At 43.0% G+C, this 26,822-nt stretch overlaps 1 long non-coding RNA gene across 1 annotated transcript; it reads left to right on the top strand.

The window, feature by feature from the left end:
* The first annotated feature begins 2,062 nt into the window (after positions 1-2,062).
* On the top strand, positions 2,063-22,177 carry LOC122466730. The gene is made up of 4 exons (XR_006292471.1): positions 2,063-2,219; positions 3,670-3,716; positions 4,291-4,450; positions 21,986-22,177. It is a non-coding gene; the product is annotated as an uncharacterized LOC122466730 (long non-coding RNA).
* The last annotated feature ends 4,645 nt before the right edge of the window (positions 22,178-26,822 follow it).

The raw sequence follows: 26,822 nt of genomic DNA, 5'->3' as shown, positions 1-26,822 counted from the left end.
TCCTATCAAATACCATATCAGATATTCAGGAAATACACCAACAGCACAGAAATAAATTGAGAAAGCATCACAGTGCAAAACCAGTGGATGTTTGGTATTCAATAAAAGAGAAAAGCCTTAAAACGTGGGGATAAAATTGCGTCCGCAGGCAGATGGTAGGGTCCAAACCTGCAACCTTGATTTAGGAAAGTAGTCAATTGAATTACAAACCAACGCTGTTGTAATACTTGAGTCATGTAATTGCTGTAACAGGATAATTATTGATACCCCCTATTTCATGTCCAGTAAATACATATTTTTTAAAAAAAAATAGTAAGAAATAAACAGTTGTTCTCACCAGGTAATTCACCAAAGATTATCTCACTGCTAGAAACTAGGATGTTAAGCTATTTATAATGCATTCCCACACAAAATACTGAAGTTCGGGTTGTAGACACACGTCAGTGGTTTGAATGCACGTTGACTTTCAAAAAAATTGAGAGTTAAAAATTATATTGTAGATGAAAAATCTAGGAAATGTAGAGCTAAGACTGTACTTCACAAAAAGGTCCTCCAATTACTTTAATTCTACCCTACTGGCGCTAAATAAAATTTGGCAGGAACCATCTTTTTGTTCTATGTTTGTACAGCACCGAGCACAATACTTCCTGGTTCATGACTGTGGTAGGTGCTACTGCAAGACAAATAATAAATTGTAATAATTCCTACTTCTTTAGATGCAAAGTGGCAAAAACATGTACCACCAAACACTGGTTTTACAATTGTTTGCATACATGGATGTCTGTGATACTAAAGGCTTGTCTTTATGAGGAATACTTATATTTCAACATATTAGCTAAAACTAATCTTAGTGTAGCCAAGGAAATAGTAGTTTTAATATGTTTAACTGGTTGAGGTCAACCATAGGATCCACCAGGGATTACCTCAATCAGCCAACATATTAAAACTACAGTGATCTTGTCTACACTAAGATTTAAACATAGGTTAACTAAAACATGATAAAATATATATTTTTTTCCTATTGTGGACATAGCCCTGGTGTGATGATTTTGTACCACACCAACTTCTGCTGTTTTCACGTGAGTGCCCTAATAGCATGATTTGGACATATAAGCATAGGCACTGACTTTTATTTTTCCCCAGGGGTGCTCCACACCCGCTCTGCCCTTGCTCCACCTCTTCCTGCCCCCTCTCTGCTCTCCCACAAGCTCCATGGCACTGCTGATTAGTTAAGCAGGGGTGCTACCAAACAGCTGTGGCTAGCACCCACTATTTTTTCCCCCATGGGTCCTCCCCACCGTGTCCACATGGAAGGATGGGGGGGAACCTAAAACCCTACCAAACCATGACACATCACTGCACATCCTTCTCCTCCCTGGGGAGAGGAAGAGAGAACAAACAACATTTGACATGTTAGTCACATTGATTAATGCATGACCGGAAGGTGCTCAGATACTCCAGTGATGAATATGGTGTAAGAACCTATATAGAACAGAATGTGTCTAATGACAGATGCTTGGTTGCCATATAGGGTCTGATCCTGTGAAGAGCTGGCTGCTTTGCAGAATTAGAGCCTTAATGAATAGTGGATAATAATTGCCTTCTGCATGCTGTTTGTTTAGTCAAGACTTCATAAAGATATTTTGCGAAGTGCTGCTCATAAAGAAAGCCAGGAAGCAGCCCAACCCTTACACGATCAAGAGGAGGGTGATCTAACTGCTGTGATCACAGATGTGTTTTTCTTAAGTGTGCTCAGGTTGCTGTTATGAGGACAGAGTTAAGGTAGTTGAGGTGCTTTATTTCATAGATGCAACCTTAAGCTTGAATTTCCAAGGTTTCTATTTTTTGCGGGGGAGGGCTGTAGTTTTTATAAACCCTAATATTTTTGAAAGATAATATGTACTCAAACTATTGATGAATAATAGGGCTTTGTGAAAGGACATGCTCTTCCACTGGGTGGGAGAGAGGATAACGAGCTCCTCTGGGCCTGTGCTGCACTAACTAATGAGGAGCACCTGCACACCTTGTTTCTCCTGGAGGAGAAGGGGCCTAAATGGGGAAGCTTACTATAGGAAGGGGGTAGTGATGAGGAAGAAGGCTGCTCCATGTAGAAACTGCTAGTTAGAGAGGCAAGCTAGTTGAAGAGAAAACAGCCACCGAACAGGCTGCTTCCAGAGCTGCCCCAGCTGACAGCCAAGCAACATGCCCTAGGAAGACAGGTAGGAGGTAAACCCCATGAAGGGACAATTGGCTTTTGGAGACAGAAAAGACTTTATGGTCCCAATGTGCTGACTGATAGGCCGGCTTTTGTTCTGCCAGGTTCTCCTCCTTTGTAAGGGAGGAAGAAGAATCAGCCCTCTGCCCGGGAGCGATTCCCCCTAGAGAATGCCTCCAAAAGTGGCCACTGGGGGAGTGGAGAGGGTAAATGAAGACAGTAGGACGTGGGGGGAGGAGGGACTAAGCCATCTTGACCCCTCTTACAGGCTTCTACCTGAATTTCACTTCCACAAGGGTTTTTTTGGGAGGGAGGAAGATCTGTTGTTATTTATGCATGCTTAAGTCATAAGATCTGCTGGAGAGGAGCATGCATCCAGAGTGCTAGGGCTGGCAGAAAGAGGGTTGAAAAGGTGGGTGGTTATTTAGATCTAATATAGCTTGCAGCTGCAAAAGTAACTTCAGAAAGGACTTGTGATTTAATTCCATTTCTTTATGCTGCCCATCCGGCACCTTGAAGTCCTCTGACTGCTATGTCAGATTCACCCTAGTGGTCTGGTGCAGCATTTTTCTTTCGCATGCCCTGTGGCTGATATGGTAGCTGCACCCTCAGGAACAGTGCTGTAGACAGTGAGCTACAGTTCTGGGAAATACATGGCATTTAATTATGTGTGTAGCAGCTAAAGATTCAGTAGAATGTTGCTAATTTGTGGTCAGGGTGGATGTTGTCAATTAGGAAGCAAGGAGCAAAGCCTAAACCCAGTTGCAGCCTCTACAGTGGTCTGGAGCAGGTTTCACAGTAGCAGCAGTGTTAGTCTGTATCCGCAAAAAGAACAGGCGTACTTGTGGCACCTGAGAGACTAACAAATTTATTTGAGCATAAGCTCTCAACCATTCCAGAGCACTGTACCCTTTCAGGAGTCTGATTTGTCTTGTGTACCCCAAGTTTCACCTCACTTTAAAAACTACTTGTTCATAAAATCAGACACAAAAATGTCACAGCACACTATCACTGAAAAATTGCTTGCTTGTTTTGTCTGCATGAAATAACTCCTTGCCTCACTGCAGGGCTGGGGGCCACCCATATGGAGGCTCCCAGATCCTGCACTGTTTTGGAGAAAAAAGTGTACTTCAGGTACAGAGGTGTAAGGATTGATTTGCCCCCAAGTAAATAAAAACACCAAGGAGTTGAGGATCATTCATCATCAAATGTATTTTTCTCATTTGTCAGTTGCAGTTAGGCTTAATTATTTGCAGTACTCTATAGCACACAAGTACTGGTATTGGGATATCTTTTATAACAATAATGGAAGCCATGATGTAAATGCATTTGCTTGATCTTTGATAAGAGGCAGAGAGAGACTGCGTGTGTGTGCGTGTATTTAGTTAGGTCCTAGTGTAATGGCTTTTAAGTGATTGTTCTCCATGCACTAAATGCTACTTTTTCTTCTGCAGAGTGGGCTGGAGAAAGCTGCTCAAATTCCTGCCAGATGACTAACTGGGTAAGTGTGGACATTAAGGATATTTCTGAATCTGCAGCTTTATTTGTTGTCCTTGTCTCATTAAGGGTTTTATTGTTTGCATTCCAGGAACCGTGAACTCTCCAGCTGCGGCTCTGGCTTTGATAAATTGTCATTTTGCATGCTTGGAAAATTTAACTTTGTCATCACTGACAAAAATTTTTTTTGTTAATTTGCTTTTGTGTAAATTTTGATACTGGAGCTTTCTAATTCTTCTCAATGTTTGTAAGGCAACTTTGAAATCAATGGGGCTTAGCTAGTAGATCTGATTGCAGGGCTGGGACCTAAAACTGTGCGGTAAGCACTGTTCCTTATTGTATTTTTAAATCCTAGCCTTTATTTTTATTTGGTATGTTTTACTAATAAGCCTGCTATTGCTATGTTCAAAATGTGACCTCTAATCCAGCAGCTGTGACATGTCTTTTCCTGAATAGAGCTAAATTCACATGATGATTTGTACCCAAAAGAATGGCTCATGTCTGTCTGTTTGTGTTCTGAAAGCAGAACCAGTCTGAATTGCATTGTCGTCATCTCACCTGTCTTGGGTTTTTTTTAGGGAGAATGCTCCACTCTGCTACGAAGTGGATGCAGGTCTGGGGTCCAATACAGCCAGGTACTGTCAGCTGCCAGGGACCTCAGGATTAGTGAATGGTGCTCAGCATCTCACAGGAGGCAAGAATGTAGAGCTGGGCTTCTGACAGACTTACCATTTCCAGGTGGGTTTGCAGTGTTCTGTGTTCATACTACTGTGCAGTGAGCGGGGATGAACACTTAAGATTCTAGCGTGAGAAAATGGTATTTGGGCCAGGCAGGGAAGGGAAAGACTGCAAGGGGGCGGGGGTGCACTGAATGGAGGGGACAGAAGTGATTTAGTTGGGAACACAGAATAGGTGAATTTGAAGGTTCCTGAGGTAGCTGCTCCAGTTGCCTTCTTGTTATGGCTTCCCCCTTTCCCAATGGACTACAGGGCCCGCTTCTCCCATTTGCTAAAGCTGAACTGTGACACAGCGCTCACAATAGGAAAAGCAGGCTGAGGCCTCATCAAGTGCCAAGTGAATTGCCTAAGAGAACCCTGGCCCCGTGGGTGGGCTGGGACTGGAGCTTCCCTTGATCGTTTTGACCTATATTAACCACTCATCAGTTCTATTTAGCTCTGCCACAGACTGCATGAGTTTGGGCACGTCATCTAACCTCTCTTCCCCAGCTTCTCTATTTGTAAACTCAGGATGTGGTGGTGGGAGATATTTACATACTTTACAGGGGTGCTAAATTCCTTATGTTTGTAAAGACCATTGAGATACTCCAGGGAGAAGTTTCCCTATATGGGCCAAGTATTACTTATTAGGGCTGGCTAGACAGTGTTGTAGGTGATTTTTTTAATTTAATTTTTTTTAAATGGGCGGGCATGGGGGGAGAACAGATATTGTGATTTCCCTCCCTCCCACTGTTTTCTTAGCTGCTCTAATAATGTCATGTAGCTTGAACTCCATTCAGCACTTTGAAAATGTGGCCCTCTAATGGGGGGGCCTTCACCCTGGAGTGCCTGGAACAGCAACACCATTGTGTGTCTACTTCAGTTTCCCCTACTGGGCTTCAATGAAGCTTATGTATGTTGACCTGTGCCTCCTTCAGGGGTCTAGTTTATTTAACCTACAGGTGGAACATGTTAAAAATAGCCTCCCCTCAGCCTCTCTAGCTGGAAGGGGAGGGGGCTGACTTAACCTTAGTCCTAACAACCCCACTCTTCTCTCCTCCTCCCCCCAACCATGTCCTAGTCCCTTACCCGCAGGGCTTCTTGAGCCAGAACCATCTTCTGGAGCAAGGAGTCCAAGGTCATCCGCTGGGCAAAGGGCCTCTCCTTTTGGGTCAAGGTTCCCCTCATAGTTCAAACTGTAACAACTCTGCCTCAGGACAACATATAATTCCCGTGCTCTCTTGTGGATGGTTGGTTGCCTAGATGAATGTTAAGGCAGTCGTGTCGTCCGTCCCGTCCCCCCCCCCCCCAGTTAATCCAAATTGTTTGTTAACTTCTTCCTGGCATATTAACAGGATTTATATCTGAAGTGCCCTAAGGAGTCCTCATAGCTGTGATATTTCAAGTCATAAAGGATTACAGTTAATCTTCTAAAAAACTCAGTTTGGAGTTACATTCATGGAATCCATAGCTAGTCATTTCTAAATTCATATTACTGCAGATCTACTTATTGCTTTGTAGCCCATGATAGTTGTTTCTTTTTCAAGAATTCAAGCTGTATTCTTTTTATCTTTAAAGAACATTTAATATTTATACTATCAAAGTAAACCTTGAGGTAACAACAGCTGGAATCGTAAATATTTCTGCAAAAGGTGAATTGTCAAACTGATGATATGCTTCGGAGTCTCATTCTCTCTTTTAAGCCTGCTCTCCCCTCTTTCTGGCTCATCTTCCTTGAAGGTTTCATCTCAAATGTGAATCTCTTACAGTCTAGGAATTGTTGTAAATGAGAGATTATTCTGCGTGCTTTTTTTAGTTACTGGAACTTTAGGATGAAATTTTGGTGTCACTTTAAGTAATGGAGTCCTCTGAACTTACAGTGGTATACTTAAGAGCAGAATTTGGTCCTTTGTAAATGCATCTGTTAGGTATGCATTAATTTACATGTTCAGTTTCCACACCTGCCTCTGAAATATAAGATGCAAGACACAGATGTGCAGCTGTAAGTAAATCTTTACTTTGTAGTTAGTTTGCGGGGGTTTTTTTTTTTTTTTTAATTTCAGTTTAGTAAGATACTGAGGAATCCAGATGAAGTGGCTTGACTATTCCACAAGGATTTACAGTATCAATACATTCTACAATTAGTTCTAAAGCCAAAGTCCACGTTACTTTTTTTTTTTTTTGGCAGCTTTTTTGAAGTCTAAATTATGAACCAAGTCTTGCTTGTCATACTCATGTGAGTAGTCCTATTGGCTTCAGTGCAAATACTTACATAAGTAATATGAGCAGAATTTGGCCCTAAATGGGATTTTGACATATACCTTTAATAGTTTTTCTTTTCCCTCAATGAACTGTGTGAGTTTGAGTGGCCCATTTATTTTCATAGCCCACTGGGGCTTATGTTTCTTTGCATATTTAAGAGAAACCTCTAGTTTACATAAGTGGAATTTAATAGATATATTTGCCATATTGTTTGTTAAAGCTACAAGTTCTATATGACACTCTAATTATTTACGGAGGTGTATTAAGTTTGCATGCTGTGTAGTTGAAAAAATCATCAAGAGCCCACTTTTTTTTTTCTTAACAAAAGGTTTTCAAGGACTCTTAAGGATTAAAGGTGCTCTCAAGTCAGCCCCCTGCTATCCCACACAGCTCTGATGCAGACAAAGTCAGCCCTAGGATAATTAAATATGCACAGCTTCAGGCTAGCACAAGCAGCAACAATGTGTTCTCTCTTACTGTTCCTAGGTACTTCTAGCCAACAGAAGAAATACTTGTGTAAATTCATACATTTTTATAACTCATTAACCTTTACTTCTAGAATAAAATACCATGCAAAGTGCATGTGTAATGTGGCAATATCTAGAACAATTCACAAAGCTGAATACTCAGAAGGGGTCAAAGTAACATTCACATAATACTTTAGTCTATTGACCTAACAAAATCGCAGAAACCAAATCATTATTACTAAGCTGGAGCTGAATATTGGCAATTCAGTCTCCAGGTGGAACCAGTCCATCTTGAGCTGTGTGCTAGGGTAAGCCACTAACATCTGTGTCTTAGTCCAAATATTTGGCCTTGTCTATGCTACCGGGGTAAGTCTACCTATGTTACGCTACTTCAAATAGTTATTCACTTAGCTGGAGTCGACGTAGCTTAGGTCGATTTACTGCGGTGTCTACAGGAGACACTCTCCCGTCGACTTGCCTTACTCTTCTTGTTCTCATGGATGCCTGGAGAGCGCTCTGTGGTTGACTCAGTGGGTCTTCACGAGACTCACTAAATTGACCTCTGCTGCATCGCTCACAGCAGCGTTGATCCCCGGTAAGTGTAGACATGGCCTTTGTGCCTAGATTAGGGTTTACACATGCCTGAGCCTGATGGTAAACAACAAAACGTTTGTGTCCTGGAATAACCTCTGCAGAATGTCTAGACTAGCAATTATAATTGTTAGTTTACTTGAGTTAACTGATTGGCAATTAAATGAATTAAATAAAGACGGGGTGAAAGTAAGGCTGTATGGGCCGGCACGGCCCACCGGTAAAAAGTGGACACCCGTACCGCTGACAGAGCTTTAAAGGATCCTGCTTAAAGCGCTGCCGCGGCAGCACTTTAACATCCCCGCCCCTTCTGCCTGGGGCCCCGCCCCTTCTGCCTGGGGCCCCGCCCCTTCTGCCTGGGGCCCCGCCCCTTCTGCCTGGGGCCCCGCCCCTTCTGCCTGGGGCCCCGCCCCTTCTGCCTGGGGCCCCGCCCCTTCTGCCTGGGGCCCCGCCCCTTCTGCCTGGGGCCCCGCCCCTTCTGCCTGGGGCCCCGCCCCTTCTGCCTGGGGCCCCGCCCCATACTGGTAAGAGAAACATTTTACTTTCACCCCTGAATCATGACCACACTATCTAGTATAAACAAACCCTAGGTGTTAAGTGATGTTTCAAATCATATTCTCGTAGGCCTGGGGTACGTGCAACACTTGTACTGGTTTAACTAAACTCAGTTTTCACCTCTGTTTAGTTACTTGGGGCAAACCTTGTGAGGGGAAACTGAAATCCATTTAAAACTCACCTCAATCTAGCTTAGTTCCACAAATTTATGAAATTCCCATCCCTCTGTTAATAGTTGTAGTAGTACATGGTTTTTATTCCCGTTGTACAAGTTAGTCATAATGTACCATCTGTCTCTCTTTCTGCCCTTCCCCCCCCCCCCCCCCCCGTCAACAGGTATCTTAGGAAACCGTGTGGTATGCAACAGTTTCAATGGACATCGTGTGTGTGTGTGTGTATATATATATAATATAAAAATATTTTCATTTCTAACAAACCTAGAACTACTTTTTTGTTCTGGTGGTGGTTATGGTATTTATCTTTTCTGGGATAAGGGGAAGGGGGAATTAATGTAACTCCTTCTGCAGTCCCTGGAGAAGTGGAATCTCATATGTAATGTGAACAGCTGCTGTAGGCCATATTTTTTTTAAAAAAAAAAAAAGTGGGGAAAAAATACTTTCATGGTTTTCAATTTTCTCCTCACAAGTAAGAAGATCACATTTTTGTTGCACTCTAATTAATATGAGTGCCAGTGCATGACTTCCCAAGCAGGCAGATGCTCTGAATGAAGTTAATGTATATTTTTATTGATCTTCTGTCACAAGGCTTTTTCTTCTCTTATGTCTATACAGGAAGTAATGACTAGAAAAGATGAGCAATCACATGCAATTCTAACCAACTTAAACTGGCTTTTGTAAAGGGCAAGACGGGGGTCAAGATAAAATTACTGGAATATGGGGCATGGGGTTTTCTGGTTTTCCATTTTAATGAGCGGTTTGGGCCAATTCCCTTTTTAAATCAGAATTCAAAAAAATTCAAATTAAGAGGACTGACTTCTAAGGAAATTGAATATCCATGCTCTGGAGTGAAAGTAAAACTAAGTTTGGTACTGTGGCTGATACTACAGAAAGCCATAATATTCCCCTCCGCACACAATAGAGAATTTAAAAACTGGACTTCCTGAAGATGTATTGATTTCCTTTAAGTAAATAAAGGCAGATTTCCCATTGTGCTATGGCCATTGATGAAAGCCCCACCAATAACCAGAGGTAGTCAGAAGATTGTATGTGGTAAAAACTAAATTATTTCCACCTCCATTTCAACTGTTTCCCCCTTTGAGCTGATTCTTTTAAAGAAAGCCAGAAGAAAACACACTTAATGGTGGGTGTGCAAGCTTCATCTTGGTCCATATTATAATGGATGTAAGAGTAGGTGGGTCACACTGATTCTATAGGAGGAACCAAATTCCATTTTTAATTAGGATTTATGGGTCTGGGTAAGAATTTAGGATGATTTTCATTCCTCCATCTACAGCAGCACTTTGGCACAAAGATCGAGGGTAGGATTTTTAAATAGTAATTCTCTACACTGCAATCGGAGGTAAGACTATAGCATGTGTAGACATAGCCAAGCTAGCTTTGATCTCTCGAGCAGTGTGAAGCTGTGGCCACACCCAATCTTCTGTTGTCGTTTTTTTTCCTTCTTCCTGCCTATGTGCACAGAAACTGGTACCACAATAACCTAATTGGCTGTCATTCATGGTTTTTGTTATCAGTGCAAGTCTGTGTGTGGAGACATGTTTGTTTGGTTTTTTTTTTTAATTGATTTTAAGTTGTCTCAAATAAGGCACTCTTATTCCAAAGCAAGAGTATCCAAACACGGGTTTGCACCCAAACAATCAAACGTGAGAATTACAACTGCTATCATTATTGTGTTTCCATATAGACCGTCTATTCTTTCTCCTCTTCGCTTTTCCAACCCTACAGTGATTCCTAATCCCTCTACTCCCTCCCCATCAAATTCTCAGGCTTCATTCCTAATTCCTTTCCCCAGGGGCTAGAAAAAAGCATTGAGATAATTAATGCTGACACATGTGAAGTGTCCCATTAGACTTTAGGATTAATATCCAGTGAGACTGAAGGGGGATGGGTAAATTCACACATCCCAGAGCCAATGAATGAGGCTGTCTGCAAACTCAGGCAGACAACACTATGGATGTTGGTGTTAGCTTACATTTTTCTCAAGGAGATCTAGAAATTTAATTTAAAAAAAAAAGTAAAGACTTAAGTCTGCAGATCAGAATAAGACAGGACTGCTTAAGTACACTGTCTAGGTTGGATCCAGCCTTCAGACTGATTGTTTAATATCTCTGTATAAGAGATTCTGAGCATTTAAATAAAAATTCTTCCTTTAACAAAAAAATCCTTATTTATTCCACAAATGGATTTCTGTTAACTGGTCAAGTGAAATGATTACAAGGCTATAAATAGTGTGTGTGTAATGCTGCATGTAGGGGAAAGGACAAATCAAAGACAACCTGGAAAATGTGTTTGAAGTAATACTCAATAGCACTCACAGTCTACAGAAATAGCTTTTTTAAATTGTACAGAAACGAGTCATATTATATTATTCTATTATAAGAGAAACGGCCAAACATTCAACAACGTTGCCAAAGCAGGCTTCGGGAAACCAACAGAGTCGGAAATAGGTTACAATATACTGGAAGTATTAAATTATCTGAAGGCCACATGCATTAAGATTAAACGTCTTTCTGAAATGAGTGTATTTTAAATGGTGGAAATGCTACAGGGAGCTAAAATGAAAGGTGCGTGTGTTTAGCATTTGGCACCAGGAAGGAAATAATGCACCATTTACGGGTTCTCTGAACTGCTCTGGGATCTGGGAAGAGTAGTTGTGCAACCTGGGTAAATGTTGGTCTCTGAGCAGTAGCAGAGAAACCCAGTAATTGTTTTGTTTCATCTTTCATTTTGTAGAGTATGGGACTAATCTTCAAGTATTAACTAGGGAGTTTCCTTTGAGGAGCAAACTACACTCTGATTAAAGGATTCAAAGGAGCTACTGGGATTTCACTTCTGTAACCTGCAATTCCCCAGGGAACCAAAAAAAGGCAAGGTGTTGGAACCACGAGAGACACCCACACGTGCTCCTTGACTCCACTCTAATCTTCAGCCTCACTGGCTCCAGGAAAGCATGCTTGCAGAGATGCCCAACCAGCCCTGCCCCTCCCTAGTTCATCAGATTCACGGAGCTAGAGCCTCCTGGAAGGGATTTGACAAGGTTTGGGAGAAGGATGGAGAATGGCAGCTGGGCAGAACTCCTCCCCTTTCAACAGAGGGCTTGGTTCTGCTCCCATTGAAGTCAATGGCAAAGCTCCCCTCAAATTCACTAATCTAAGAGCAGGCCCACAGAATGGTGTGGGGCACAGGCCCTTTAGTTACAGTGATGTAAATCGAAAGTAACTCTATTACAGTCCTTCTGCATTTACATTGGTGTAACTGAGAAGAATTTGTCCCTTTGCATCTGTCCCTTGCTAATGACTAAGAGATGCGCCAGGAAGTCATTGCACGTGATCGAGGTAGAAGGACTGGTGCCAGACAGTGGCAGCAAAACCTTTTTTAGGAATTTAATATTCAGCGTGCAGCTTTCTAAACAAGCAAACGTGTTTTTAAAATTCCACTGCCCAATTGCACGAGTAGACATCTGTGCACATATAAGCCCTGCTGCCAGTGGATGCATGTGTCTGGAAGAAAGCTTTACACCAGAATAGAATACTTTAAATTAGCAAATCTTTGCCACTGAAACCCACAAAGAAATGTGTCCTTTCTATTATGCCAGGTGCTTTTCCAGTTGCGCACCTTGTTAATAGTATTTTTAAGTGGTTTTGAAATGATCCAATTGCCATTTTCCAATAAAATACAGAATTTGCAGTGATGGACTTCCACCATGCAGAAGGGGTGGAGGGGGACACAGTTCACTAATATTCTAAGACTGGCATAATCAGCAAAAAAATACAAAGACCTTGTGCCCGTGAAGACCAGTGAAAGTGGCTGACAGTGAAAATCCACCTGCTCACCCCAGCTGCACGGGCTCCAGTTTTATATGTTGTCATAAATATAAAGGGAAGGGTAAATCCCTTTAAAATCCCTCCTGGCCAGAGGAAAACTCCTCTCACCTGTAAAGGGTTAAGAAGCTAAAGGTAACCTCGCTGGCACCTGACCAAAATGACCAATGAGGAGACAAGATACTTTTAAAAGCTGGGAGGAGGGAGAGAAACAAAGGATCTGGGTCTGTCGATAGGCTGCTTTTGCCGGCGATAGACCAGGAATGGAGTCTTAGAACTTTTAGTAAGTAATCTAGCTAGGTACGTGTTAGATTATGATTTCTTTAAATGGCTGAGAAAAGAATTGTGCTGAATGGAATGACTATTTCTGTCTGTGTGTCTTTTTTGTAACTTAAGGTTTTGCCTAGAGGGATTCTCTGTGTTTTGAATCCAATTACCCTGTAAGGTATCTACCATCCTGATTTTACAGAGGTGATTTCTTTACTTCTATTTACTTCTTTCTGTTAAAAGTCTTCTTGTAAGAAAACGGAATGCTTTTTCATTGTTCTCAGATCCAAGGGTTTGGGTCTGTGGTCACCTATGCCAATTGGTAAGGATTTTTACCAAACCTTTCCCAGGAAGTGGGGTGCAAGGGTTGGGAGGATTTTGGGGGGAAAGATGTGTCCAAACTACGTTTCCCAGTAAACCCAGTTAGAGTTTGGTGGCAGTGGATATTCCAAAGACAAAGGATAAAATTAATTTGTACCTTAGGGAAATTTTAACCTAAGCTGGTAAAAGTAAGCTTAGGAGGTTTTCATGCATGTCCCCACATCTGTATCCTAGAGTTCAGAGTGGGGGAGGAACCTTGACATGGTGGCAGAGTGGTGGGATTAACAGGAAATCATTTTGAGATCAATTTGAGATTTTTTTGAACCAGAAATACAGATTTTAAAAAGGAAATTTTTTTTTCCTTTGGAGCTGCTGGAAAGCAGCTTGTTTTTTCTCTGCTTTGGGGCCAGAGGAGAGACAAAAGGGGATTATCTTTGTGAATTGCAGGTTTTCTTTGCCTGGAGGCAGGGTACTTAACCTCCTGCAGGGAAAATCACAGTCTTGGTAAACCAGAAGTTTTTTTTTTTTACTAAAAGTAAATAGGGTGGGTGTTCTACCCATTTGCCTAGAGACAAAAGTGGCAGCGTTTTTAGGATTTTGATTTTTTTACAAGGCGCACCGGTTTGAAAAGGAATTTTCTTTCCTTTAGGCTGCTGGTAAGCAGGTTTCCAAGTAGTTGGAGGTTTTTTGCTTTGATTTGGGGCCAGAGCAGAGACAAGGGAATTGTCTTTTTCTGTAGGCTGACAATCACTATCAGAGAATAGGTATTCTATTCCAGCACAGCAAAATTTTACAGCCAAGTTTTGTTTGTTTATTTCTAAACCTCGGGTGTAAAGTTAGTTAAAAACAGAGAGGTTAGGATGACAAAATCCACGGCTCGACAAAAGCTGGAATTAGCCAGATTTCAGGCTGAGGAAAAACAAAGGGAACATGAAAGACAGATAGAACTCATGTGGCTGAAGGTGGAGGAGAGGGGGAAAAAGAGAGGAAGCATGCACTGGAGATGGAGAAGGTAAAGGCTCAGCAGAATATACCAACAAACCCTAGCAATCCTTCTCCAGGTACCACTCCCCATCCCAGAAAGTTCCCCACCTACAAGGCAGGCAATGATACTGAGGCCTTCTTAGAAAACTTCGAAAGGGCCTGCCTTGGGTACAACATCTCTACTGACCAATACTTGGTAGAGCTGAGGCCGCAGCTCAGTGGACCCTTAGCTGAGGTGGCAGCTGAAATGCCTAAGGAACACATGAACAAGTATGAACTGTTTAAATCCAAGGCGAGAGTCAGAATGGGGATAACACCCGAGCAGTCTCGTCGGAGGTTCAGAGCCCTAAGGTGGAAACCAGACGTGTCATTTACCCGAGATGCCTACCACATTGTGAAACATTGGGATGCCTGGATATCGGGAGCAAGTGCTGAATTTCCAGTAAATTTGCCCTTCCTAATGCAAATGGAACAATTCTTAGAGGGGGTTCCTGAGGAAATAGAAAGATACATCCTAGATGGGAAGCCCAAAACTGTAATCAAGGCAGGAGAGATTGGAGCCAGATGGATGGAGGTGGCAGAGAAGAAGAAAACTGGTTGCAGTTGGAGCAGAGACCAGAAGGGACAACCCCAGACCACACCCTATTACTGGGGACCGCCAAAGGCCCGAACTACCTCCCAAAGAACCCTTCAGACACCTTATCGTCCCACCACCCTGTTCTCCAGCAACCCACCTCGCCCCAGTGACCCGTCAACTGGACAATGTTTTAAATGTAACGAGCTGGGGCATGTAAAGGCCAACTGCCCCAAGAACCCCAACAGATTACAGTTCATTGCACCGGAATCACACCAGAGGTCCGCAGGCCCAGATACTTCCCAGATACCCTTGGAGCGGAGGGAAACTGTGAGTGTGGGCGGGAAGAAGGTCACCGCGTGGAGGGACACCGGAGCACAAGTGTCAGGTATCCATGCTTCCTTAGTGGACCCCAATTTAATCAACCCAGAGATCCAAGTGACGATTCAACCCTTCAAGTCCAACTCTTTCAATTTGCCTACAGCCAAGTTGCCTGTCCAGTACCAGGGCTGGGTCATGAACGTGGACTTTTGCAGTCTATGATGATTATCCCATCCCCATGCTGTTGGGGGAAGACTTGGCCAATCATGTGAAGCAGGCCAGGAGGGTGGGAACGGTCACCCGCAGCCAGGCTAAACAAGCCGTGAGGCCTAGTTCTGTTCCGGAAACTTCTATCAGGACCCGGTCAGAGGTGATGGAACCAGACCCCAGGCCAATGTCTGCAACAGTAGTAATGGATCCAGTCCCAGAGACCCAGACGGAACCAGTCCCAGAACCGGAACCAGCCGAACAACCAGCACCAGACCCGTTGCCAGCACTGAATCCAGTACTTGCAACCTCAACACCAGAGGGCCCCACCGAACCTGAACTGGCAGCAGCCCATAACCCTACACAAGAGGCTCAGCCAGAGCCTGAATCCCAACATAGTGCACCAGCGGAAAGCGGTTCACAGTCAACGGAAACAGCCCCATCACCTACATCGCTTCCAGAGGGACCAAGCATAGGTCCACAATCCAATGAGGAACTGATGTCTCCAGCATCAAGGGAACAGTTCCAGACCGAACAGGAAGCAGATGAAAGCCTCCAGAGAGCTTGGACGGCGGCACGGAGCAACCCACCGCCTCTCAGCTCTTCTAATCGATCCAGGTTTGATGTAGAAAGAGGACTTTTATACAAGGAAACTCTTTCTGGTGGACACCAGGAAGACTGGCATCCTCAGAGACAGTTGGTAGTTCCAACTAAATACCGGGCCAAGCTCTTGAGCTTAGCCCATGATCACCCTAGTGGCCATGCTGGGGTGAACAGGACCAAAGACCGTTTGGGGGGGGGGGTCATTCCACTGGGAGGGAATGGGCAAGGATGTTTCTACTTATGTCCGGTCTTGTGAGGTGTGCCAAAGAGTGGGAAAACCCCAAGACCAGGTCAAAGCCCCTCTCCAGCCACTCCCCATCATTGAAGTTCCATTTCAGTGAGTAGCTGTGGATGTTCTGGGTCCTTTTCCGAAAAAGACACCCAGAGGAAAGCAGTACATACTGACTTTCATGGATTTTGCCACCCGATGGCCGGAAGCAGTAGCTCTAAGCAACACCAGGGCTAAAAGTGTGTGCCAGGCACTAACAGACATTTTTGCCAGGGTAGGTTGGCCCTCCGACATCCTCACAGATGCAGGGACTAATTTCCTGGCAGGAACTATGGAAAACCTTTGGGAAGCTCATGGGGTAAATCACTTGGTTGCCACTCCTTACCACCATCAAACAAATGGCATGGTGGAGAAGTTTAATGGAACTTTGGGGGCCATGATACGTAAATTCGTAAATGAGCACTCCAATGATTGGGACCTAGTGTTGCAGCAGTTGCTCTTTGCCTACAGAGCTGTACCACACCCCAGTTTAGGGTTTTCCCCATTTGAACTTGTATATGGCCGTGAGGTTAAGGGGCCATTGCAGTTGGTGAAGCAGCAATGGGAGGGATTTACACCTTCTCCAGGAACTAACATTCTGGACTTTGTAACCAACCTACAAAACACCCTCCGAACCTCTTTAGCCCTTGCTAAAGAAAACTTACAGGATGCTCAAAAAGAGCAAAAAGCCTGGTATGATAAACATGCCAGAGAGCGTTCCTTCAAAGTAGGGGACCAGGTCATGGTCTTAAAGGCGCTCCAGGCCCATAAAATGGAAGCATCGTGGGAAGGGCCATTCACGGTCCAGGAGCGCCTGGGAGCTGTTAATTATCTCATAGCATTCCCCACCTCCAACCGAAAGCCTAAGGTGTACCATATTAATTCTCTAAAGCCCTTTCATTCCAGAGAATTAAAGGTTTGTCAGTTTACAGCCCAGGGAGGAGACGACGCTGAGTGGCCCGAAGGTGTCTACTACGAAGGGAAAAATGCTGGTGGTGTGGAAGAGGTGAACCTCTCCATGACCCTTGGGCGTATGCAGCGACAGCAAATCCAGGAGCTGTGCACTAGCTACGCGCCAATGTTCTCAGCCACCCCAGGACTGACTGAACGGGCATACCACTCCATTGACACAGGTAATGCTCGCCCAATTAAAATCCAACCTTACCGGGTGTCTCCTCAAGCTAAAACTGCTATAGAATGGGAGATCAGGATATGTTACAAATGGATGTAATCCGCCCCTCTGGAAGTGCATGGGCATCTCCAGTGGTTTTAGTTCCCAAACCAGATGGGGAAATACGTTTTTGCATGGACTACCATAAGCTAAATGCTGTAACTCGCCCAGACAACTATCCAATGCCACGCACAGATGAACTATTAGAGAAACTGGGATGGGCCCAGTTCATCTCTACCTTGGACTTAACCAAGGGGTACTGGCAGGTACCGCTAGATGAATCTGCCAAGGAAAGGTCAGCCTTCACCACACATCTCGGGCTGTATGAATTTAATGTACTCTCTTTTGGGCTGCGAAATGCACCCGCCACCTTCCAAAGACTTGTAGATGGTCTCCTAGCGGGATTAGGAGAATATGCAGTCGCCTACCTTGACGATGTGGCCATATTTTCGGATTCCTGGGCAGACCACCTGGAACATATGCGCTCAAGGACTTTTTGTAGAAGAGAGGCAGGACTAACTGTTAAGGCTAAGAAGTGTCAAATAGGCCTAAACAGAGTGACTTACCTTGGACACCAGGTGGGTCAAGGAACTATCAGCCCCCTACAGGCCAAAGTGGATGCTATCCAAAAGTGGCCTGTCCCAAAGTCAAAGAAACAGGTTCAATCCTTCTTAGGCTTGGCCAGTTATTACAGACGATTTGTACCGCAATACAGCCAAATCGCCGCCCCACTTTCAGACCTAACCAAACAGAAACAGCCAAATGCTGTTCAGTGGACCGAAAAGTGTCAGAAGGCCTTTAACAAGCTTAAAGCGACACTCATGTCTGACCCTGTACTAAGGGCCCCAGACTTTGACAAACCGTTCCTAGTAACCACAGATGCGTCCGAGCGTGGTGTGGGAGAAGTTTTAATGCAGAGAGGACCTGATCAAGAATTCCACCCTGTAGCGTTTCTCAGCAAAAAACTGTCTGAGAGGGAAAGCAACTGGTCAGTCACTGAAAAAGAATGTTACGCCATTGTCTACGCTCTGGAAAAGCTACGCCCCTATGTTTGGGGACGGCGTTTCCACCTGCAAACCGACCATGCTGCACTGAAGTGGCTTCACACCGTCAAAGAAACTAACAAAAAACTTCTTCGGTGGAGTTTAGCTCTCCAAGATTTTGATTTCGACATCCAACACATCCCAGGAGCTTCTAACAAAGTGGCTGATGCACTCTCCCGTGAAAGTTTCCCAGAATCAACTGGTTAAAATCGTCCTTGAGATGTGGAAAATATTGTTAGTCTTTATGTACTTGGTCATATATTTAGAGATGCATGTGTCTTATTAACTCTGTTTTTCCTAGAGCTCCAGGAAGAAATCCCAGCTAGTGTTTCACCCTAGCTGAGATTTGAGGGGCGTGTCATAAATATAAAGGGAAGGGTAAACCCCTTTAAAATCCCTCCTGGCCAGAGGAAAAATCCTCTCACCTGTAAAGGGTTAAGAAGCTAAAGGTAACCTCGCTGGCACCTGACCAAAATGACCAATGAGGAGACAAGATACTTTCAAAAGCTGGGAGGAGGGAGAGAAACAAAGGGTCTGTGTGTCTGTCTATATGCTGCCTTTGCCGGGGATAGACCAGGAATGGAGTCTTAGAACTTTTAGTAATCTAGCTAGGTATGTGTTAGATTATGATTTCTTTAAATGGCTGAGAAAAGAACTGTGCTGAATAGAATAACTATTTCTGTCTGTGTATCTTTTTTGTAACTTAAGGTTTTGCCTAGAGGGATTCTCTATGTTTTGAATCTAATTACCTTGTAAGGTATCTACTATCCTGATTTTACAGAGGGGATTTCTTTACTCCTATTTCTATTAAAAGTCTTCTTGTAAGAAAACGGAATGCTTTTTCATTGTTCTCAGATCCAAGGGTTTGGGTCTGTGGTCAACTATGCAAATTGGTGAGGCTTTTTATCCAACATTTCACAGGAAAGGGCGAGGGATGCAAGTGTTGGGAGGATTGTTCATTGTTCTTAAGATCCAAGGGTCTGGGTCTGTAGTCACCTAGGCAAATTGGTGAGGCTTTTTACCAAACCTTGTCCAGGAAGTGGGGTGCAAGGTTTTGGGAAGTATTTTGGGGGGAAAGACGTTTCCAAACAGCTCTTCCCCAGTAACCAGTATTTGTTTGGTGGTGGTAGCGGCCAAACCAAGGACAAAGGGTGGAATATTTTGTACCTTGCGGAACTTTTTGACCTAAGCTGGTAAAGATAAGCTTAGGAGGTTTTCATGCAGGTCCCCACATCTGTACCCTAGCGTTCAGAGTGGGGGAGGAACCTTGACATGCCCTTATATAAATCCATGGTATGCCCACATCTTGAATACTGCATACAGATGTGGTCCCTTCATCTCAAAAGAGATATACTGGCATTAAAAAGGTTCTGAAAAGGGCAACTAAAATGATTAGGGGTTGGAATGGGTCCCATATGAGGAGAGATTAAAGAGGCTAGGACTTTTCAGATTGGAAAAGAGTAGACTAAGGGGGGATATGATAGAGGCCTATAAAATCATGAGTGGTGTGGAGAAAGTGAATAAGGAAAAGTTATTTACTTGTTCCCATAATATAAGAACTAGGGGCCACCAAATGAAATTAATGGATAGCAGGTTTAAAACAAATAAAGGAAGTTCTTCTTCACTCAGCGCACAGCCAACCTGTGGAGTTCCTTGCCTGAGGAGGTTGTGAAGGCTAGGACTATAATAGGGTTTATCTGTTGGACCCTTGATGGTGGCAGCAATAAAGTCCAAGAGCAAAAGATAAAATAGTTTGTACCTTGGGGAAGTTTTAACCTAAGCTGGTAAAAGTAAGCTTAGGAGGTTTTCATGCAGGTCCCCACATCTGTACCCTAGAGTTCAGAGTGGGGGAGGAACCTTGACATATGTAAATTGGCTTCTCATGCATTCTCAGTCCTTGTGCTTTTGGTAAGAAGGAAAAAAGAGCATAATCCTGATTTGAGTTTTTATATAATGTTTCCTCTCAACTAGTGTGAGAACAATTGGGTATTTAAATGCTCCAAGTTAAGTGTAGAATATATTTTCTTTAAAACCTTCTCTTTATTCCCAGTTCCAATAAAAGTAACTAAGGAGCTGATTCCTACAAGGTCCTTCATTCCTGTTGAAGTCACAGCTAAACATTCTGGTCCCATTTCAGCAAACCACTGAATGCTTCAGTGGTTAACTTTAACAATTGGTATTTTTTGACCAGCTCTAGTTCTGAGGCCTGTATGAAGCATCCAAATAGTATCAAATCTCAGCAAGTGGATCTTGCAAGAATTTGGTCCCAAATATTGAAATTGACACAACTCATTTCTGACACATGACATTTCTGCTGTCTTGGACACCTACAAACTATACCCAGAAAATAAGTTGTGTGGTTCTGGATCTCATCCATACCTTCAAAAGCAAAGAGGTGGCTTAGATGAGGGTGACTCTGAACCCCCTAAATTTGGGGAAAAGTGGATGTTTGCCATATTTAGGTTCCATTTCAGACCCAGCTATACTTTTACTTATTTAGCTAGCTATAGTATTACAACTAATATTCTAGTTTTCCTTTACATTAATCCATTGGTGTCATACCTCCTTAATCTTCCAAAACAGAAACTTGGGAACTGAGGTAGTACAGAGAGACACAATTAGGGACATAAAAGCCTATGCAAGAATTCTAAAATGATGCAGGATTCACAGATAAGTTGCACTATAACTTTTGTTTCCTGAATCAACATTCTTGTTAATTATTTACTGCAGTAGCTGTCCTGTTAACCAGTGTCATGGTAATGCAGTATGAAGACAGAGTTGGGTCTCAAATGAGGGACAACTGAGAGGTCTGTTTTCTGTAATAAGATCAGGGTTCTCTTTCACAGTGAAGAGTATGGCTGTGTTCAAGGGCCCTTTTAACAATAATGTCCTTTGCTACTGAATTGGATGCATGGGTTTAAAGCCAGTACTGTTTGAGGCAAATAGGATTAACACTAGCATCTCTGTGGACACCAGAAGATCTCATGATCTCTTCACCCCACATTTCTGATGTAGCCTTTATTTTTCCTGAAGTTTGCCTTTTACGATTTATAAACATAATCGTGATTTTAGTGAAATGGTAACGTAATTTATCTGTCTCCTATAATTTGAGATTGATTTCCTGGTGGAAGATCATTAGGTTTGTATTAAGTGCAACTGCCCACGCTTTGAACTGTACCCTGTTTCTCTGACCAAATTAAAGTAAATAAATAAAGACCACAACTAAAGGGATCAAAAGAAAATCTTCATCCAAAAATTCAGAAATAGAATCCTACTTTTAGAGATGGAGAAGCGCTTGTTATACTGTTGGTCCATCCCCTGGCTGAAAGAGGATGGATCCAAATGCTAAACACAGATACTATCTCAGATATTAAATTCTCACAGTTGAATGAGAGCGGTTAATACAAGTTCCCAAGAGTCTTAAAATTAAATATGGCAAAATTGGCTGGTAATAGATAAGAGGAGATCATTGCAGATAATGCTAATAACACATTAGGCTGTTCTTTTCTCTTTTTTTTTTTTAATTTTTATAGAAAAACATCATTTGTATCATCAACTTGCTAACTTCCTCCATCTCCATTAGAGCTGTAAACAAAAATTCAGGTGAACAGAAGTGCAGGGAATGATTTATTTGGAAGGGAAGAAAATCACCTCCAACTCTCCCAAAAATGCTTCACCAACAGAGCTCTATGATCATTTACACCATCTGAGGATCTACACCCCTCTCTGTTCTTTGGGCCTTAAAGAGAAGGAACATATACTGGATTTGGTTCCTCTTTTCCTTGATGCTCTGGGATGTATAAAGAAGGCTCTCTTCCCTGCACCCGCCCCAGCACTTCCTTTATCTTTTCCTTGGAAATATTGGGAATATCAAGGATCATCTTTCCTGTTTTCTTTCTCAGGTTGCCCATGGAGGACACAGGAGCTGGAGTGGAATCATTCTCAGCCCTTTGTTGAAAGGATGAAGGAGAGGGAATCTCTGAGAACAGCTTTTCTCCCAAATCTTTCTTAAGCGTTTGATCCCAACAGGTGTTAATGAAAACAGACCAAAGTCCAGTTTTAAACAGCCTTATATAAAAATCTGTTCCCTTCTTGCTTTGCTCTTGTTTCTTGTGATGGCGCACTACCCAGAGGCGCTGACTTTCTAATGTGCTGGGGGGTGCTTGATACATGCGGTGCCACAGGCCCCGCCCCCACTCCATCCCTTCCCCCAAGGCCCCACCTCCACCCTGCCTTTTCCTGCTCTGCCCTCACCCCGCCTCTTCACACCCTGTGCCTCCTATATGCTGCTGAACAGCTGATCACTGGCATGCGGCAGGCACTGGGAGAGAGGGGGAGGCACTGATTTGGCAGGGCCGCTGGCAGGTGGGAAGCCCTGCAGGGAAGGGGAGGGGAAGGAGGTGATCAGTGGGGCTGCTGGTGGGTGCAAAGTACCCACCATTGACTGGAGCACCCATGGAGTCAGTGCATATGGCTGCAGTCATGCTCATTCTCCCATTGATCACAGAATTTGTGGGACGAGGGAGTTGCTTTAAGTCAGCTTTGCTGTCTCTGGATTCTTTGAGAGCCAGCCTGGCCCCTGTTGTGAGTCAGAGCAGCCCTAGGATTGCTCTAATTTATGCATGCGAAGGGAATAAGAAAATAGTGAGGTCATGCCCACCCCCAATGGTCTCTCCCACTAAAGGGCCTTGGTGCAGGCAGGTGCCAAACTTCTCTGGCAGCTCTTGTGGATTCAGGAGATGTTCTGGTCTGTTCTAAAGGCACTTTAAAGCTTAGATAAAGGAGGGGAGAGTATTCGTATAAAATTTGCAGATGGCACTAGGAGATCTTGCACACGCTTGAGAGGACAGGATTAGAATTCAAAAGAATCCTGACAAATTGGAGAACTGGTCAGAAATCAACAAGCTGAAATTTAATACTTCATTTAGGAAGGAAAAATCAAATGTACAACTACAATATGGGGAGTTTCAGAATAGCAGCCATGTTAGTCTGTATTCGCAAAAAGAAAAGGAGTACTAGTGGCACCTTAGAGACTAACCAATTTATTTGAGCGTAAGCTTTCGTGAGCATCTGATGAAGTGAGCTGTAGCTCACGAAAGCTTATGCTCAAATAAATTGGTTAGTCTCTAAGGTGCCACTAGTACTCCTTTTCTTTCTACAATATGGGGAATAACTGGGTAGGCGGTTGTACAGCTGAAAAGGATCTGGGGATTATAGTGGATCACAAATTGAATGAGTCAACGTGATGCAGTTGCAAAACAGGCTAATATCATTCTGGATGTATTAATAGGAGTGTAGTATGTAAGATGTGGAAGGTAACTGTCCTGCTGTACTTGGCACTGGTGAGGCCCCAGCCAGAAGTGTCCGCTTCTGGGTGCCACACTTTAAGAATGAGGTGGACAAATTGAAGAGAGTCCAGAGGAGAATGACAAAAAAGATAAAAGGTTTAGGAAACCCAACACTTAAGCATGCTTCTTTCTGAGGAAAAGAAGACTGAGGAGGGACCTGATAACAATCTTCAAACACGTTAATGGTGGTTCTGACGAGGATGATGATCAATTTTTCTCTAGTCAGTGAAGGTAGGACAAGACGTAATCAGTTTAATCGGTATCAATGGCAATTTACATTAAGTTTTTCCTAATCTCTACTGACTATAAGGAGAGTAGGCTTCCAAGGGAGGTCATGGAATCCCCATCATTGGAGGTTGCTAAGAACAGGTTAGACAAACACCCGTCAGGAATGGTCTTGATCCTGCCTCGGCACAGGGGATGGGCTAGTGCCTTCTTGAGATCCCTTCCGGCCCTACATTTCTATGATTAATGCAACCCATGCAACTCTCATTTTGGAAAGCAAAGGCTGATACCCGACACGAGACATGGTAGTGGGCATTGAGAAAACAGTGGGGTGCTTTGTTTAGAAGAGCATGCAAGCTGCATGCCGAGATGGAGGGCTGAAGACAGCTGGGGAATAGTGGGAAGGTATTGAGCAGCACTCAAGTGGTTCTAGTTTGAATCCAGGCTAAAGAGTGGTTGTGTGAGCGGCTGACAAGCTGTGCTCACTTGAGTTTGTCTATATCACCTCTCTGGCCAGCCAGCTTAAATGATAGTTTGTGTTTTTTTTTATTGTGGACAGGACTCTGTTATAACTAGTGTTTTTAACTTTGCAGTGAAGACAAGCCCTGTGATTGTAAATCTCCTCTCCTCTCAGTTGCTTAGGTATCTTCACTTCCATGGTACTTGAGATGTCCTAGTGCTACTAGTTCTCCTGTGGCTTAGATTGTCTTCCAGGTAAGAGAGGGTAGGCAGGACCTCAATTTCTAATGTAAAATTAAAGAAGAACCCTCACCACACACCCCTTAAACAGCCCCACGCTACCAAAACCTTCAGACTTTCTTTACACCTCACGAGGAAAAGGGGTGGGGAACAACCCCACTTTTTTCCTTTGCAGCTTATGGTTAATATTTTGTGGGTATATGCACGTGTTGTTGCAAGTCACAATGCACCATCTTACATTTACATAACACTCTTCACTCCAGACATTTCCAAAGTGCTTTACAAACTGGACTTAAAGCGTAATACTTCATCTAGCAATGAACTGCAGCCACCGCTGGTGTTGAATAAGCCAATTATTTAACATTGCACTTGAATGTGACACAGTAGTTGAGGATAGGAATAACAGAAGCATACACTATACGCTCGGAACTAGAGGAGGAATTTAGGTAGACAGTATGTGGTTGTCCAATTCAAATATACTAATGACCTTGGGTTTAACATCCCTATCTTGTAAAAAGTTATATGAATTCAAAATGCCCACACCTGGACAGGGGGGAGCACCTCAGTTTTGTCTCATCTAAGAGAAATAAATAAGTTACTAGTCCATATACTATTTAATAGTTTTCTTTCAACACTCTTGGCATAACAGTGAGTTTTATTTGAAAAAATATGGTATTTATTTCTCTAGAATCATGTGGTGTTCTACTACTCCTAGACAGACAGTGCAGATGTTGTATTCTGTAACAATGCAGCTATTTTAATCTCAGAGGACAATGACTTCATTTTTAATCCTGCAGTAGGAGGAAGTAGGATGCCACAGGATAAGTCTGGTAAAACAGTGGTTTGAAACCAAATATACCAGTATTTGAAATGAAAATAGGAAAAATATTCTCCACTTTCAGAGTAGTAGCCCTGTTAGTCTGTATCAGCAAAAACAACAAGGAGTCCTTGTGGCACCTTAGAGACTAACATATTTATTTGGGCATAAGCTTTTGTGGGCTAAAACCCACTTCATCAGATGCATGGAGTGGAAAATACAGAGGCAGGTATAAATACACAGCACATGAAAAGATGGGAGTTGCCTTACGAAGTGGGGGGGGTCAGTGCTAATGCGCCAACTCAATTAAGGTGGAAGTGGGCTATTCTCAACAGTTGACAAGAAGGAGTGAATACCAAGGGAGGGGGAAAATCACTTTTGTAGTGCTAATGAGGCCAATGTAATCAAGGTGGCCCATTTCAAACAGTTGACAAGAAGATGTGAGTATCAGCTAATTTCCCCCTGCTGACACATTCCATGCCTCCACCTGGGGGGCCCCGTCCCCCTGGTATGAGAACCTGTGCTCTACAGCACCAAGACCTCCCAGCCACGGCTGAGAAATAAATATATATATGTAAATAAAGTCAGTACCACCCCTATCTAAAGCCAAATGAAGTGAAGCAGTGTGGGAGTCCCCTACAGGTGGCTGACTACAAGAGAAACATCTCCTTGGAATGCAGGGAAAAAAATAAACAGTCGCATAGAGCAATTAGATGGGTCAAATAACAATAAAAATGGCCTTCTGTTTATCTGACAGTTACTTTTATTTCAAAACAGCAAGTGGAAGATGAAGGGGGGAAACCCCACACTAGCTTCAGTAAAATATTTGTTTTAGGTTATTTCTAATCTCTGTGATAAAATAAGCAGTGAGATCTCTGAAAACTCCATATTGGCTTTCCCAGATAAGATGTTTTTTATGTAGGTTCTCATATGAAGAACAAAGTTTGGTGTTTGAGGATGCGAAGAACCATATTTACTTATGCACACTCTTTGTGTGTTCAATGCGTGATCTTTGTGTCATGCATGTATAATAATTGAACACGGCTGGTATGGAAAGCTTTCTTGCCAGTTTCTTATGCCTCCACTAGAAAACAAGCTTTGTTACTTTAGAGGATGCCTTGAATATTTATTTATTATGAGACATATCAAATTTTTATTTGCTCAAGCACAAGTAAAAAAAATTCAGAATTTTGCCCAGATAGGTATGAAAATTACTATTGTATAATGAGAGCAAGAGACAGTGAAATATAAACGGCTAAAGCTCCTATTGAGTTTATGGGTAAAATGAAAGAATTTCTTGGCAGTAATGCAGATATGTTGACCTACCAGAGACTTTCATACTCTAGATAAGGTTTCACACCACTTGCAGCCTTTCTGGATTGAAGCCAAGGGAAAGTCATGGGAATCTTTCTATTGACTTCAATAAATTTTTGTAATAGCTTAGTGGCTTTCCCAAAGAAGATTTTGGTTTGGAAAAATCTTTTTTTGCCATCTTGAGGCATTGGAAATGACTGACACTCTATGCTTTCTTTTCCATACATGTATCTACCTAGAACAACCAATTAAAGATCAAAAGGCTCCGTCACATACTTTGTCAATGTCTAAAACAGGAGAGAATCTACTGGTATCAGTGCAGTCTCATAACTACAG

The sequence above is a fragment of the Chelonia mydas genome, chromosome 7 (assembly GCF_015237465.2).
Source record: "Chelonia mydas isolate rCheMyd1 chromosome 7, rCheMyd1.pri.v2, whole genome shotgun sequence".
Lineage (NCBI taxonomy): Eukaryota > Metazoa > Chordata > Testudines > Cheloniidae > Chelonia > Chelonia mydas.
The sequence above is the reverse complement of the archived record's forward strand: the minus strand, read 5'-3'. Positions and strand labels throughout refer to the sequence as shown.